The 13,460-nt window shown below is 33.0% G+C and overlaps 1 long non-coding RNA gene across 1 annotated transcript; it reads right to left on the bottom strand.

Moving 5' to 3' along the window:
• Positions 1–3,512: 3,512 nt before the first annotated feature.
• On the bottom strand, positions 3,513–4,208 carry LOC121116524 (uncharacterized). The gene is made up of 2 exons (XR_005863891.2): positions 3,935–4,208; positions 3,513–3,855 (listed from the first exon to the last, which is right to left on the bottom strand). It is a non-coding gene; the product is annotated as an uncharacterized lncRNA (long non-coding RNA).
• Positions 4,209–13,460: the final 9,252 nt, after the last annotated feature.

Below are 13,460 nucleotides of genomic sequence, written 5' to 3' on the forward strand. Positions count from 1 at the left end.
TAATTCCTATTTTCTATTAGGATATTCATGCCAGTTAGAAAAAACCATCTCATCTCAGATCATCTCTTCAACTTCAGGTATCACTCAGTCAAGGTACCTTGCATCATTGTAACTTATAGTTACTTCTCACCTAGCAAATCATTGCCTTTATTCTAAAGAATACTTCTATTAGTCCATATCGTCTATGGAGTCATCGCATACTTCTATGGGAGTTTCATAAAGCGAGATAATAATCATATCAAAGGACCAATTAGGAGTGCCGAGAGTTCTCATCCACAGCTCCAACATTGAAATTCTTGAGTCCCTCCCTGCTTAAGTCAACTCTGCTTCATCTCCAACTCTATGATAAATATTTCAGTGATAAAACTCCATTAGTGTCCTTGATGCATATAACAGATGTGGCATGAATCACTAATCTCTATCACTCTCATTTCAATTTCACTTCTTTCTTATGTCACCGTTCATTAATATGTTAATACAGGCATAAACCTGGAGCTAATGTGTATATAAAGATACATTTATAAACATTATAGTCTAAATTTTTAGTTCTGGGGGTGAACTTGTATCAAAATTCTAGTTTTTCTACATTTAACTACATTCAAAAGTAAAATCTGGATAAAATAGAATAAAATTCTAATCACAATGTAAAATTAAAATTTCAGCGACACATTAAAACAAAACAAAAAATAACCAAGCAATCAAAAACATAAAATTGACTTTATGGGCTGTTCAATTTTTTTTAAATTTTTCTAATAATCTTATGGTATTGCAAAGAGAGAGTTGGAAAGTGTTTTATCTCTCTCCCAGTCATCTTCTTGAAATCGTTGACTCCCAAAGGAAGGTATCTTCAGAGATAAAGCTGTATACCTTGCTGCCAATCGAATATTCATCACTTCATAGGGATGTAGTGGTTCGTACGATGTCATCTTCTGTGCAATAAGAGTCTTTGCATTAAGAGTGGCAAACTCTATTGCTTTAGCATCTGAGGTAGTCCCGCATCCTCCGAGTCCAAAAAGGATAATATCCTTCCAAGCATTTGACGTGCATTTTGAGAGGTCTTTCAGATTATATGTAATAAAATGTTTAAAAATGCTGACCGTTTGGCATTCCACAAATGCATGGACTGTCGAATTAAAGATTTTGCTCAGTCTTTACACGGTCTTGTGACTCTGATACAGTCCGCAGAGATCTGTATTTCGGCATTAAAATTCCTTCCGTCATTGATTTTTGCTAAGGGCCCAACAATTTTTTTTTTTTTTTTTTCAATTTTGAGGGAGACTAAGTAATGCTGAGTATTTTTTGCAAATCCTATCATCTTCAAAACTGTTGTAAAACTCGAGATTTTTAGATGCCACAGCTATGGCAACTTATGCTCTTTCAGAGATCTTAATACAAGGTATCTGAATCTACCATCAAAAAAAGGTAGAAGTTATTCAAAATCGTGCAAGGTAAACACTTTTTTCCTAATGAAACTATCTTCTAGATCTTTTGGGTTTGGTAAATTTCGAAAGAAAAACTTTTCCACTAGATTTTTTTAATCATGTCAATCGTTGAATCGTACTCCTAAACTGAAAGAAATTCCAAAGGATTCTTTGCCCTACACCCTAAACATGGGATATCCTGGAAGTAGTAGCGTTCGTCAAGTCCGACCCAAACATGATGTTCAAACAGATCTTGGGTACATTCAGTGTCAGGGGGTCTTATTAGATCTTTTGAAATTCCATTATACATTTTAGGAATTCCAATGGAAAGTCTTGAAATGGCATCTCTAAATCGACTTTTCGGTCTTTTAATCACAGGAACGTAACTTTTATAAAATAGAGTGCAGAACCATTTTTCTTCTTCAATAATTGCTCTAACATCTATAAAAGGGCAAGATGTGGCTTTGTATAGAACCCTAGGTACCACGAATGTGTTGTAGAGATCTATTCGTTTCCGAAGATTGAAGGATCTCCATTTACATAACCTTGGATAAACAATTAAGCAAGTGTCCTTCCAGTTTTTTTCATCCTCACTGTCTCTATTCCGAACAATACCCCGGATCTCAATCTTCCTTTTTCTTTCCTAGGAGGCAACTCTTCGACATTGAGAAGGGTTCCACAGTCCAATGGGTAAGGTGACAGTTTTTTTCGTTTGATAGAAAGGCCCGAAACCTTCTCAAATCTTTCAATAAAAGGTTGTGGCACGTGTCCAACCAGGTCCTCGGCTGCAGGAACTAAAAACAGTGGGGGTGAAGTACAACCCTACCTGCAACTTCTCCTTACTGTAATTGGTTCACTTTCCACTCTATTAATTGATATAGTTGATGTTCCATCATATAATAATGCTCGTACTAGATTAAAAACTTCCTAGGTATGAATTTTTTAACAGCTCTTAATATTTGTTCGTTTGTAATAGAATCGAACACTTTGGAAAAGTGTTCGATTGCAATTACAGCTCCAAATATTTGCCTTTCTGCAACCGAGTCAATACAAGCACGAATATTTCGAGAAACATCATTTTCATCTTATTTAAATAATCTTTTTATTGAACCCCAATCCTTTTATTGAGAATTTCCTCTACTAGTTCTTAATTTCATTTATATATGATCAAATTCGTGCAGTACTGTCTACGTGAACAATTATTATGCATTCTGAATACTCCAAATTTTACTCCTGATTTCATCATACTTGTAAGTTTTTCTTATATGGAAAACAAGGGGAAGACTATCTTAAACTCTCTTTTTCGATATATTTGTCTGCAAATCATATTCTGTCCTAATATTATGTGCATAAATAGTTCTTGGGAAATGTCATAAAAAATTGACTTCTTAAATTATATACACTTTTACAGGAATATCTGAATGTTCCAGCAAATCTAAAACTTCTTGTGGCGGGAATCATCTTCAAAATAACTAAATTGATTGTCGCCATATTATAATATTACACTAATAAAAATCCAGTATCTCTTTACAAATTAATTCACTAAAGATGATAAATAATTTGTTCCCATTAGAGTTTATCAATATATAAGTTGTTTTATTAAAGAAAATAGTGAAAATGTAACTAAAAAACTAATACATTTTTTTCAGTATTTAATAGATAAATAATATATAAATTGTAACATTAGATTCCATATTTATAAGTTCTCCGTTATATTATTTTTGATTCACTCGACTATATTTAAAAAAGACAAAAAATAAATAAGGTCAAGATGTAAGATACTTATAAGGTTTGTATCAAGTCCAATTTCTCATTACTCTAATTCCAATCCTTATACTATTTTGTCCGAGACGGGTTTGCATTTTACCGATTCCCTGTAATCATTGATCGAGCTAATGAAAAACTAATCCATTATTATGATCAATTTTGTTTCATTTACTTAAGAGTAGTATTTCTATAGATAATACATTTGTACATACAATGTATAATTGAAAACCTAACAATCCTCGATGTATTAGATTCTAAAAATATTAAAAACAACAATAATAATGCTATACATTATATATTAAAGCTAATAAATTTGGACAGAAGGAACTAAATAGTTATATTATTAAGTAAGTCATATACATAATAATTGATTGAAAGTGATAAAAAACTATAAAATATCTTCCTTGAGAATAAAATAGAAAATAAAAAAGGTGAAAAGCCGATTCTGCTGCGAAAGGTACATAATCTTTCAAAGTATGAGACACTTCTAAGGTTTTTATTAAGTCCGATTTATCATACTTCTAATTCAAATCACGTATAATATTCTTTGCCATGCGAGTTTTCATTTTACCGATTCCGAGTAACCAACCACAGAGCTAATGAAAAATGATAAACTGATGTATAACAGGAACATATCCACTCTGATAAAAAGTATAAGATGGGTCAACTGTAACATTGATTTGAGGTACATGAAATATGGAAGGATTTACATATTGTCTCTTTAGTACTTAAAAATAAATATTTACAAATAATTAATTAAGTTTCATGTATATGTGTCCAGACATCAATAAAAATACATCCTTTTGTTTTTAAATGCGCTGAGAAATTCGAATAATTTACAAAATTGGCCCATGGAACTTTCAATAGTTAATATTCCAATGGAAATAGGTTCTTCGATGATCTCTTGTTATATTGAATTCCTTCTGGGCCAATTAATGAATATTAGTTCTTCGCTGTTTACATTTGGTCAAGTTTGAATTTTTCTTTTTGGATCTTTAATGCCAGACAAAGGAGGAGTATCTATAGAATTTCCATCAAGAGAGATATCATAACAAATACAAATAACAAAGAGTAGATTATAAGTGAAATGAATGCATGATGCATGACTCTTTTTTGATTTATTGTTGATATTACTTCCAATTAGTAATTAGTTTCATCAGAATTAGTTGGCTCATAAATAATGACGTCACACCAAAAAGTATATGTCGTCACTTATTTTCAATAATTCCTTGTAATAACCGGTTTTAATCTGTATCGATATTCTCAATTAATATTAATAACTATATGACGTATTGATATTTATTGCAATATCTTATGATATGAATATTTTTTGACAGCCCTATTAGCTCGCACAATTTCTTGAAACACATACGAATTAAAGAGATGTATTCCTATTGTTTTAAATCCACACAGGGTGCAGTCCAAGATGTACATGCCAACTTAGGAAGATCATAAATTGACATAGTCTTTTCTGGATTTGTAATCAATCAACATAGCATTTGTGTACCAAAATAAGACTTGAAAGGCCCGAAAATAGAAACATCCAAGGGCTGCAATTTATTGAAAGTGTGATATGGAATAATAAGGATAACAGCTCCATTATCTTTGGCATGTTGAATTGAATTATAATTTCTATGAGATTCGTGGTTATCCATGATAAGTAGCACCTTTTTGCTTTTAGATGCATGAAAATATTTGATGGAGTGCTTAATAACTTCTAAAAAGTTTTCAGATGTCATACAAGTAGATTTGTGTACGAGTACCAATGACTCACTATTCGCACCGGACATCATTTTTGTTTTATCAAATGTTATGCTTGGAAAAACAAATACAAAAGGTAGACCAGTCACCCTTGCACTTACAATAGTGACAAGTCTGTCCTTTTCTTGCGATACAACTATGGTATTCTTTTGTGGTAATGTGCATTGGCATTTTTGGAGTTGATATGATTCCAGTTTCATCAAGATTATAGATTTGTGACTTTCAAAAGTATCATTTTCAAGAACACTTATATACTTGTCGAAAAATTTCGTAACAGTCCTCCTATTAAATGCTGAAATACGAGCCAAGGATGTCGATTTGGGTTTCCTGATACTAAGAGTCTTGTGTCGATTTAAGAATTCTCTAATCCAATTGTTCCCCGCTACTTTTGTGTCGTCCCAAGATTTTGGATGAACAATTGGACTTTTATTAGCATATTTATAAACAAACCGACTGGTTTGAATAGGAGTAAATCCATAAAACATTAAATATGTTTTCTTTAAATATAGGCAAAATTGGCTTTCGATATTATCCCTAAAGACGGTTTGTTGAGTTCAAGGCGGAACAATTTTTTTTTTTTTGCACTCTACAATTTGAGATTGTTTAATTGCTCCTAACAAAGTTGTTTGTGGAACATTACGTACACTTGTAACTTTACTAATAACCCTTCCCCCGTTATAATCTTCAAATACATTTTGGATGTCCTCTAACGACTTTTTTTTCGAGCATTTTCTTGTGTAAACCCTTGGCATTTTAATACACTTGTCATTTAATGTAAAATAAAAAACAAAACATCAAAGAAGTGAAATCGTACAGCGAGTTTCAGCCAGAATACTTATGTTCCAAATCACCCCACAACACTGATTTTTAAATTATAAATTAAAGCACAAAAATACACTGACAATACTCAAAAACTTTTTTTTGCAATCAATAATAGTTGTTACAATAGTTCTAATTTTATAACTAATATCCTGGGAATAAAATTAAAGTTCGATTAGATATATCCTAACATCTGACTAAAAATTATAACAAAAGTACCATCAAACTGTCATGTCATCTAAATGATTGCACGTGCATCCCTTAGCAAATCCATTGTATAACAAAAAAAAAGTACTTTCCTTTGGATAAGTATGATCTTGATCAATAAAATTTAAACCAGATAGTTTCCCAAAAAAATCGAGTGTACGTTATCGTCTGCCGTTTAAATTCACCGGGTTCTCTCCTGTATATGAGTAAGCAATGTTAATTCTGTGCAATACGAAGTAACTCTATGCTTAATTCTGTATTAAACACTCTGATATCAAAAACACAAATTACTCAACTTAAAATATTAAAACAAGGCAGTAACGTAACTAGGGGGGGGTGGGGGGTAGTCTGCCCTGGGCTACACAATTGGTGGGGCGGCATTTTGTGGACCCAATGTATTATTATATAATACACTTTTTCTCATTTTTCGAACATTTAATTATTTTTTTGCATTTCTCAAATCCCAGTATTCGAACTACTCTGTAATTATTTAATAATCAATAATTGTAATGCAGTACCATCATACCATGTACCTCGTGAATTTTTATTCTTTCAACATTTATACATGTAGTTTTATCTAAAAAGACATTCGATATTTATGGTGTCATATACTTTTGGTGAGCTTCACTCACCTACGAGATGTGATTACAACTTGTTATATTTGCATGTTCTAATTATATGTCCTTAATGTCTTTCAATATTTACTGGTTTTAGTCTAATACACACGTTTTTCCTTCCATACTTTTTATTAGTTATTCTACTATATAGTCTTATTTTATCCTTTAACTAATAAATTGTATATCCTATTAAGTCTCCGTCTATAACTGAGATAGGATCAAGATCATCGGTGTGTCAGTGTGTGGAATTATAGAACAGGTTAGGTAAGGTTTGGGTTTCTTATTTAATCAACGGTGGCAGACAGCCGAAGAATATTTGTTATGAACAACTGTTTCGGTATTAAATTATTGCTTATTAAACCTATTTTATTATTGTTAAATTGGTATTTTCAATTATTTATGTAATAAAGATTCGTGTATTTATTATTTATTTAATTTATTGTTAGTTATCACAAGTAGATTACTGGAACATATCTCATTACCCCTTCACAGATGAAGCGAACTAGGGAGTACTATAGAGATGAAGATTGCATTATTTATACACCGTTTAAATTCCATAATGTCACAAATTTGAAATTATTTTCAAAATCTTATTCCCATTTGAATAATTTGTAGAATTACTGTTGTAGAAACATATTATTAGTTAAGATTTACGATGTAAAATTTTTTCGAATTCCAAGAGTGATTCAATTTGTTCTTATAACCTAAGACTTGAATCAATAAAAATAAAAACACATATACATCATTGTAATTATAACTTTTTTTATATATCCATACATTACATAGAAACCCATACAAAAATTAGAATAATGCACTTACTTTTTTAATTTTTTCCCAAGATTCATTAATTTTTGGCTGTCTTTGTTTTTTTAAATGAAGATCATATGAGGCTTCTCATATCTTTAATCTTTACAATTTTTTGAGAATCAATCAATTTAGAAGCAACAAAATTCATGGCTATTGGCACACTTACTTTAGACTATCCATGTCACATGGTCTTGACACATCAGCATTTCTTTTAGACAAGATATAAATACCTTTTTAGGGTCTTTATAAGAAAAAAGACATTTTTTTTATACTATCAAAATCAAATGTAAACTTTAGTAAATTATAAATATGAACTACAGTCAGAAACATAGGATCACTCGGTTCGACAAGTCCACCCCTATTAAGTTCATTAATAAAAAGAATCAATAATTTGATGGCTACCATTTTCATCGATTAAAGTAGTAAGATCATTAGAAGAGCTAAGCATCATATCCCTACAACATTCATTTACTCCTTTTTTGAATATGGTATTAAGGATATAACCACCAAAATAGTAGTGTACATTTTCCACCTTTCAGCTTGGCTACTATTTGACAATTCAAAGTTTGATATCATGCCCAGAAATTATGTTTTATCAACTTGAATGTTATTTGCGTCTACCATCTTTTTGTTGTTCAATAAAGTATCGTGAAGAGAAGAAAATGACTGGATGTTAGTCACTAATAAAGAGTTGATTCTGATTTTATTTTCACTTTCAAGAAACTGTCGACAACTTAAGAAATGGTTTCTTCCTCAAGCTGTCTATACCATCCAAAGCGCCTCTCAAGTGGGTCAGAATTGATCTTCCGTAATAAAATAAACTTGGCTTCTGTCTCATTAAAAAGACAATTGGATAGACAGTGAAGAGACATATCTTGCCATGATTTGAGCCAAGTATAAAATGATAATTAGATATCGACCGGTTCCTGATTCTCATAAATGATTGGGGCCATTCTTTCGTCTCTCAACTTGATGCTAGGAATCAAAGAATTAATATTGACGCAATTCCAAAATTTACGGAATATTTTAAAAAGCATTGCAGTTTCCAAATAGACTTTGCAGGAGTTATTGCTATTTCCATAATGTTACAAAGCTTCTATAGTAGAATCATGAAAGAACTTCAATGATACACTGACTTTAGTTTTTGCAATAGGTTGAGGAAATAAGATTGATAAGAGAGTTGATCTACATATTTTATTCCTAGGCCCATTTCTTGGTGATAAATTTCGACAACATGGTGATAATGAGCTTCCATGTGTTCATCGTGGTTTTCAAAAGATAAAAAAATAAATGTCTATTATTTACAAGGTTATTGTAGAAATTTTGAAAATATGGACGGAATCAAATAATAGGAATATCTTTTCTTTAGAGATGGAGAACGGATTTTCAATATACAGTGGGGTAAAACAATTTCCTAATTTGTTCTTAAAAAATTTAGGGTTCAACAACTGCACATCAGTCAGGATGGCGACTGTTCTAAATCCAACGTCGTAACAAGCTTGATAACTATAAAGAACTATTTTTCATGACTTTTGAGTTAATTCTCAATAGAGGAACCATGACGTTGTACCTGCCTAGGACACTTTTAAAAAGAAAACACAAGATTGTTTTGGTAGATCCATTATCCATTTATTCGTAGAGCTTTCCGCCCGAGAATTCAACTCTTTGAGCAGAATACATCTCGTCTATTATGATAGAGACATTTCTGTTCTTAGCACCGAGCGAAGCTATTTTACAACTCAAATAATCAGGTGTTGAGTTATCTATTCGTGCTGGTGAGTCTTTTGATGGGTTTTTCTGAAGGCAAAACAATAATGCCGGACAAAATTATTTGTCGACATGAAATCGGACCTGTTGTTTGCCATAACATTCCTAGAATTAGTGGGGAATATCTCCTGTCAGATGGAGTTTTTAAATGAAGGAATAGCTGCTCTTGTATAAATTCAAGATGATTACTTATTTCCTTGAAGTTATCGAAGGCATTTATGATATCCTCGAAAATAAAGGATTATTCCGTTTCTTCTTTATAACTACTCAAATATGACAAAATATTGTTCACATTTGAAACCAGTGTGATATTTTGTTCTGGACAAAAATTAATAACTTTTTTGGGGGATATAGACAGTGTCCCAATTTTCAAGAAAAAATAAATATCTTCATTGATTGTCAAACTAAATGCAATTCTGGGATGGTTATCAGTATTCAATATTCCATTAAAAAGGGCCACATTATCTTTCCAAATTTTCTGTATATCCGTTGGCTTACAAGAACGGTCATATTTTTTACTCAAATCCTTGATATTTTCAACTTTGTCCCTTTCAACGGATGTTTTTATTAGATCACCAAGTTTGATTTGTTCGTTTCTTTATCTAAAAATTAAAATTGGTTTGTATTTAATTTTAAAGCAAAAGAAGAAAATATCTTACCTTTGCTCCGAAGATGAACTCACTGTAAGTCTTGTATTAGATGACAATTTCGAATAATAGGAAGGAAGACCTGGATATAAAGTTGGTAGAATATCGTTTTTTAATTTTCTCCGCACAACTTCGGAATTATTTTTGCTTCTATATATATTTGTATCCATTTTTCTTCTTTGAAACATGAATCGTAGAAATGCTTGCTGCATATTTTTGAATGTTGGCTGGGTTTCTATTCTTTTCTTGGAATAAAGCTCAACCATTTGGTTGCTAGGTTTGTATCTCTTGGAAAAGAATGAAGGGACATATTTTGATCCTCAGGTCTAGTTCATGAGCAAGACATCCTAGCACCCCCCCCAACCTCTACAGGGGAATTGCTGAAACCCTCCAGTATTCTTCTTCTCCCTCTACACTATGGAGAACCTGGACGCCGTTGATCCGGCCCTGGAGCTTGGAGTAGACCAATTGTCTGATGCAGAAAGAACTTGAAATAATAATTAAAATCTTACCCTTCTCCTTCATCAATTATTGTCGAATCACCTCAATCACATCAAAATACTTTTAATAACTAAATAAAAAGGAAAAACAACGTGGATCTAATAAGCTCGTAAACAAAAAACAGTAGATTCTCCATCTCTATAATACTCTCTGAGCGAACAAACAAGGAGAGTGGTGCAGCATTCCGAAGAAAGAGAAAAACGAGAGAAAAACAAGGAATAAATGATCCCTACTTAAATTTCTAAGCCCAGCCCCTGCAGACGAACCTGCAGAAGTTCGTGTAAATGATATTGTTGAAGTTCATGGAGATGATCATAATTATATTGGTGAAGTGCAACTTGAAAAGAAGATTCAAAGAAGTTGTATGTCCAGGACAAATATCAAAACTGAAAGAGGGAACTAGAAGCCTTTCCAGAAAATGGTTTTTACGAGCTTTACAAAACAGGGAAAAAACTTGAGAAAAAAACTTCGAAAGAAGCCTTGTTTTGTTTTTGTTGTAAGCTATTTTCAGATGAAAACTCCAAGTTTTTCCCTGTTGATGGTTTCAAATCTTGGTGGAAATCGAACCCTGATATACGAGGGATGAATCTTTTCTTGCACATAAGAATGTGTTCACTCAGTAAAAAGTGCTAGAAATTCGCCTTTTCAAAGGCAAGGCAGTAGATAACAAACACAAAATCCTTGTTAAAAATGCAACAGAGAAATGGAAGCAAATTCTTAGTAGATTATTAAACATAATTATTTTTCTTGCTAAGCAAAATCTAGGTTTACGAGAAGAAAAAGTAGAGGAATCCTTTTGTCGTTTCATTGAGATGAAAGGCAAAAATGCTGAGCAAGTGACATCAATGATTCTTAAGCAATTAGAAATGGACAGCATTAACATTCAGGACTGTCGTGGACAAGCATTTGATAATGCAGACGTAATGGCAGGTCACCGATCTGGGGATCAACCACGCATCAGAGAAGTTACCCCAAATATTGTAATTGTGCGATGCAACAATCATTCTTGAATTTAGGAGCAGTGCATGCAGCTCTGGTGGTAGCAAATTCCGTTGCATTTTCGGCAAATTGGACCATTTATTTTCATTCTTCTCAGTCTCAGCTCATCGATGGTATATCGTGATTAAAATAAGATGTGTAACCATCAAACTGGCATGTGAAACGAGATGGAGTAGTTGATCAGATCCAGGGAAAGTTATTTACACCAATTCAAGAAAGTCCTCACTGCGCTTGAACGTTTAATGGAAGATGTAGAAAACACAACTACGAGATATGATGCAGGTTTACTTATTCGAGCAATGCTGTCATTTTTCTTTCTTGACATGCGTTAGGCCTTGGACAGATGATATACTTTGTGAAATTAATGAAACGCAAAAGTCTGGACCTACAACAATGTACTTTTAAATTATCAACATTGTATGCTTCTCTACTTCAAAATCGAAACAAAATTGTGGAAGAAAACAGAAATTTGATATGGGAGTCATCACAGAGCGTCGAATTCGCAAAAAGAAAAGAATGGGATCCGAAGAAAGTATCGATGCCCCTCAAAGTTATGCCGCTGAACTAAGAAGATAAATGGTGTCAGTGATAGATTGGCTAGTTGGAGAAATATCCTCTAGATTCGAAATCCAGAATATTGCAAAGAAATACATCTTTCTCACACCGTTCAAATTGTTAGATAAACAGTATAATTGTAATTTAGAAACTCATGATGAGAAAATTCAGAGACAAGACTTTCTCATCGAGAGGCAAGACTCCATAATTATTTTGTAGCTACTGATGGTAAAGAAATGGAAGGGCCTTTACAACTTCTTAAGCTTATTCAAAAATATAATCTTACTGATTCAATGCCGAATATAGTAATACTTTTAAGAATCATTTTAACTAGTGCAATTTTTGTTGCTAGCTGCAAACAGTCGTTTTCTCAGCTAAAACTCATTAAGAAATACCTCATGTCAACAATGAACAAAACAAGGTAAACGGATTTGGCAATAATTTCTTTAGAGCGTGACTTTGTGGAAAAAATTGATTTTGATGAGGTCATTCACGATTTTGCAAATCGCGAGGCACATAAAATCAATTTACAAACTTTTTTTTACAATTAATTCACCTTCTTTTCTTCAACATAATATTATAGTTTTTTACGTATAAATATTTGGTACTAAGATATTAAAGTGATGCTGAAAATTTAAGGCCAAAAAGAACTGTTACAAGTACAGGGTTGGAAAGCAAAACATGGATTGTTAATCAATTCTTATTATGGAATTAAAATGGACAGGTGCAAGAAAGTTCGTGCGTGGATCCACAGCAAAAAATTTCTCTGACGAGAAGATTTCACCGTGGACCAGGTCTACAACCGTCAGAACGACCGTTGGCTTGGGGATCACCAGAGGAGGTCAAGGGGATGTTCTGTACAAAACATCTGGGCCAAACAATTGTCCTGTGGTTCGTTGCATCCGACGGCAAGAAGATGCCTCCTTTCTTTTTAAGGGTTTGGGGGAAATAGGCCAGGAGGCCTACTACAAGATGCTGAGGTTCACCATACTGCCATGTCTCAAGGCAACCTACCCAAACGACAACTATTTGTGGACCTGAGATGGTACACCCTAGCACACATCGGCCAGATGTTCTGCGCCGACAATATGGCTGATTTCTGGTCCAAGGACATATGACCATCATCTTCGCCAGATTTTAACCCATTGGGCTTTACTGTGAGGGGCACTTTGAAGAGGGAGACTAACTGGACATATCCCCCGAACGTGGACTCCCTGAAAGCCGCCATTGTGAAGGAGTGGAACAACTTTTCCGAGAAGTTCATCATCAACTCCTGCAAGAATTTCCACCACCGTGTGGAGGCTGTTATTGTGGCTGAGGGCGGTCATATTGAGTGAACATGTTCACAAAGGTCGTGTCTCAAAGTTTTGGTACAAAAAATTTCAAAGTTATTTATCAAAAAATAAAATAATTAACATTTTTCTAAAATCAGTCATATATATTTCATAAACGAAATTTTGCACACTCGATTATCTCATGAATTTGAGCTTGTACACCAAAAATCCTCCAAATCTGAGAAGGTAGGTTTATTTTTTTTTTCCTGGTGTATTGCGAAACATTCCATAGAAAATAATCAGTTTGCTCGGTAATTT

This window comes from Lepeophtheirus salmonis, chromosome 4, assembly GCF_016086655.4.
Source record: "Lepeophtheirus salmonis chromosome 4, UVic_Lsal_1.4, whole genome shotgun sequence".
Classification (NCBI taxonomy): domain Eukaryota; kingdom Metazoa; phylum Arthropoda; class Copepoda; order Siphonostomatoida; family Caligidae; genus Lepeophtheirus; species Lepeophtheirus salmonis.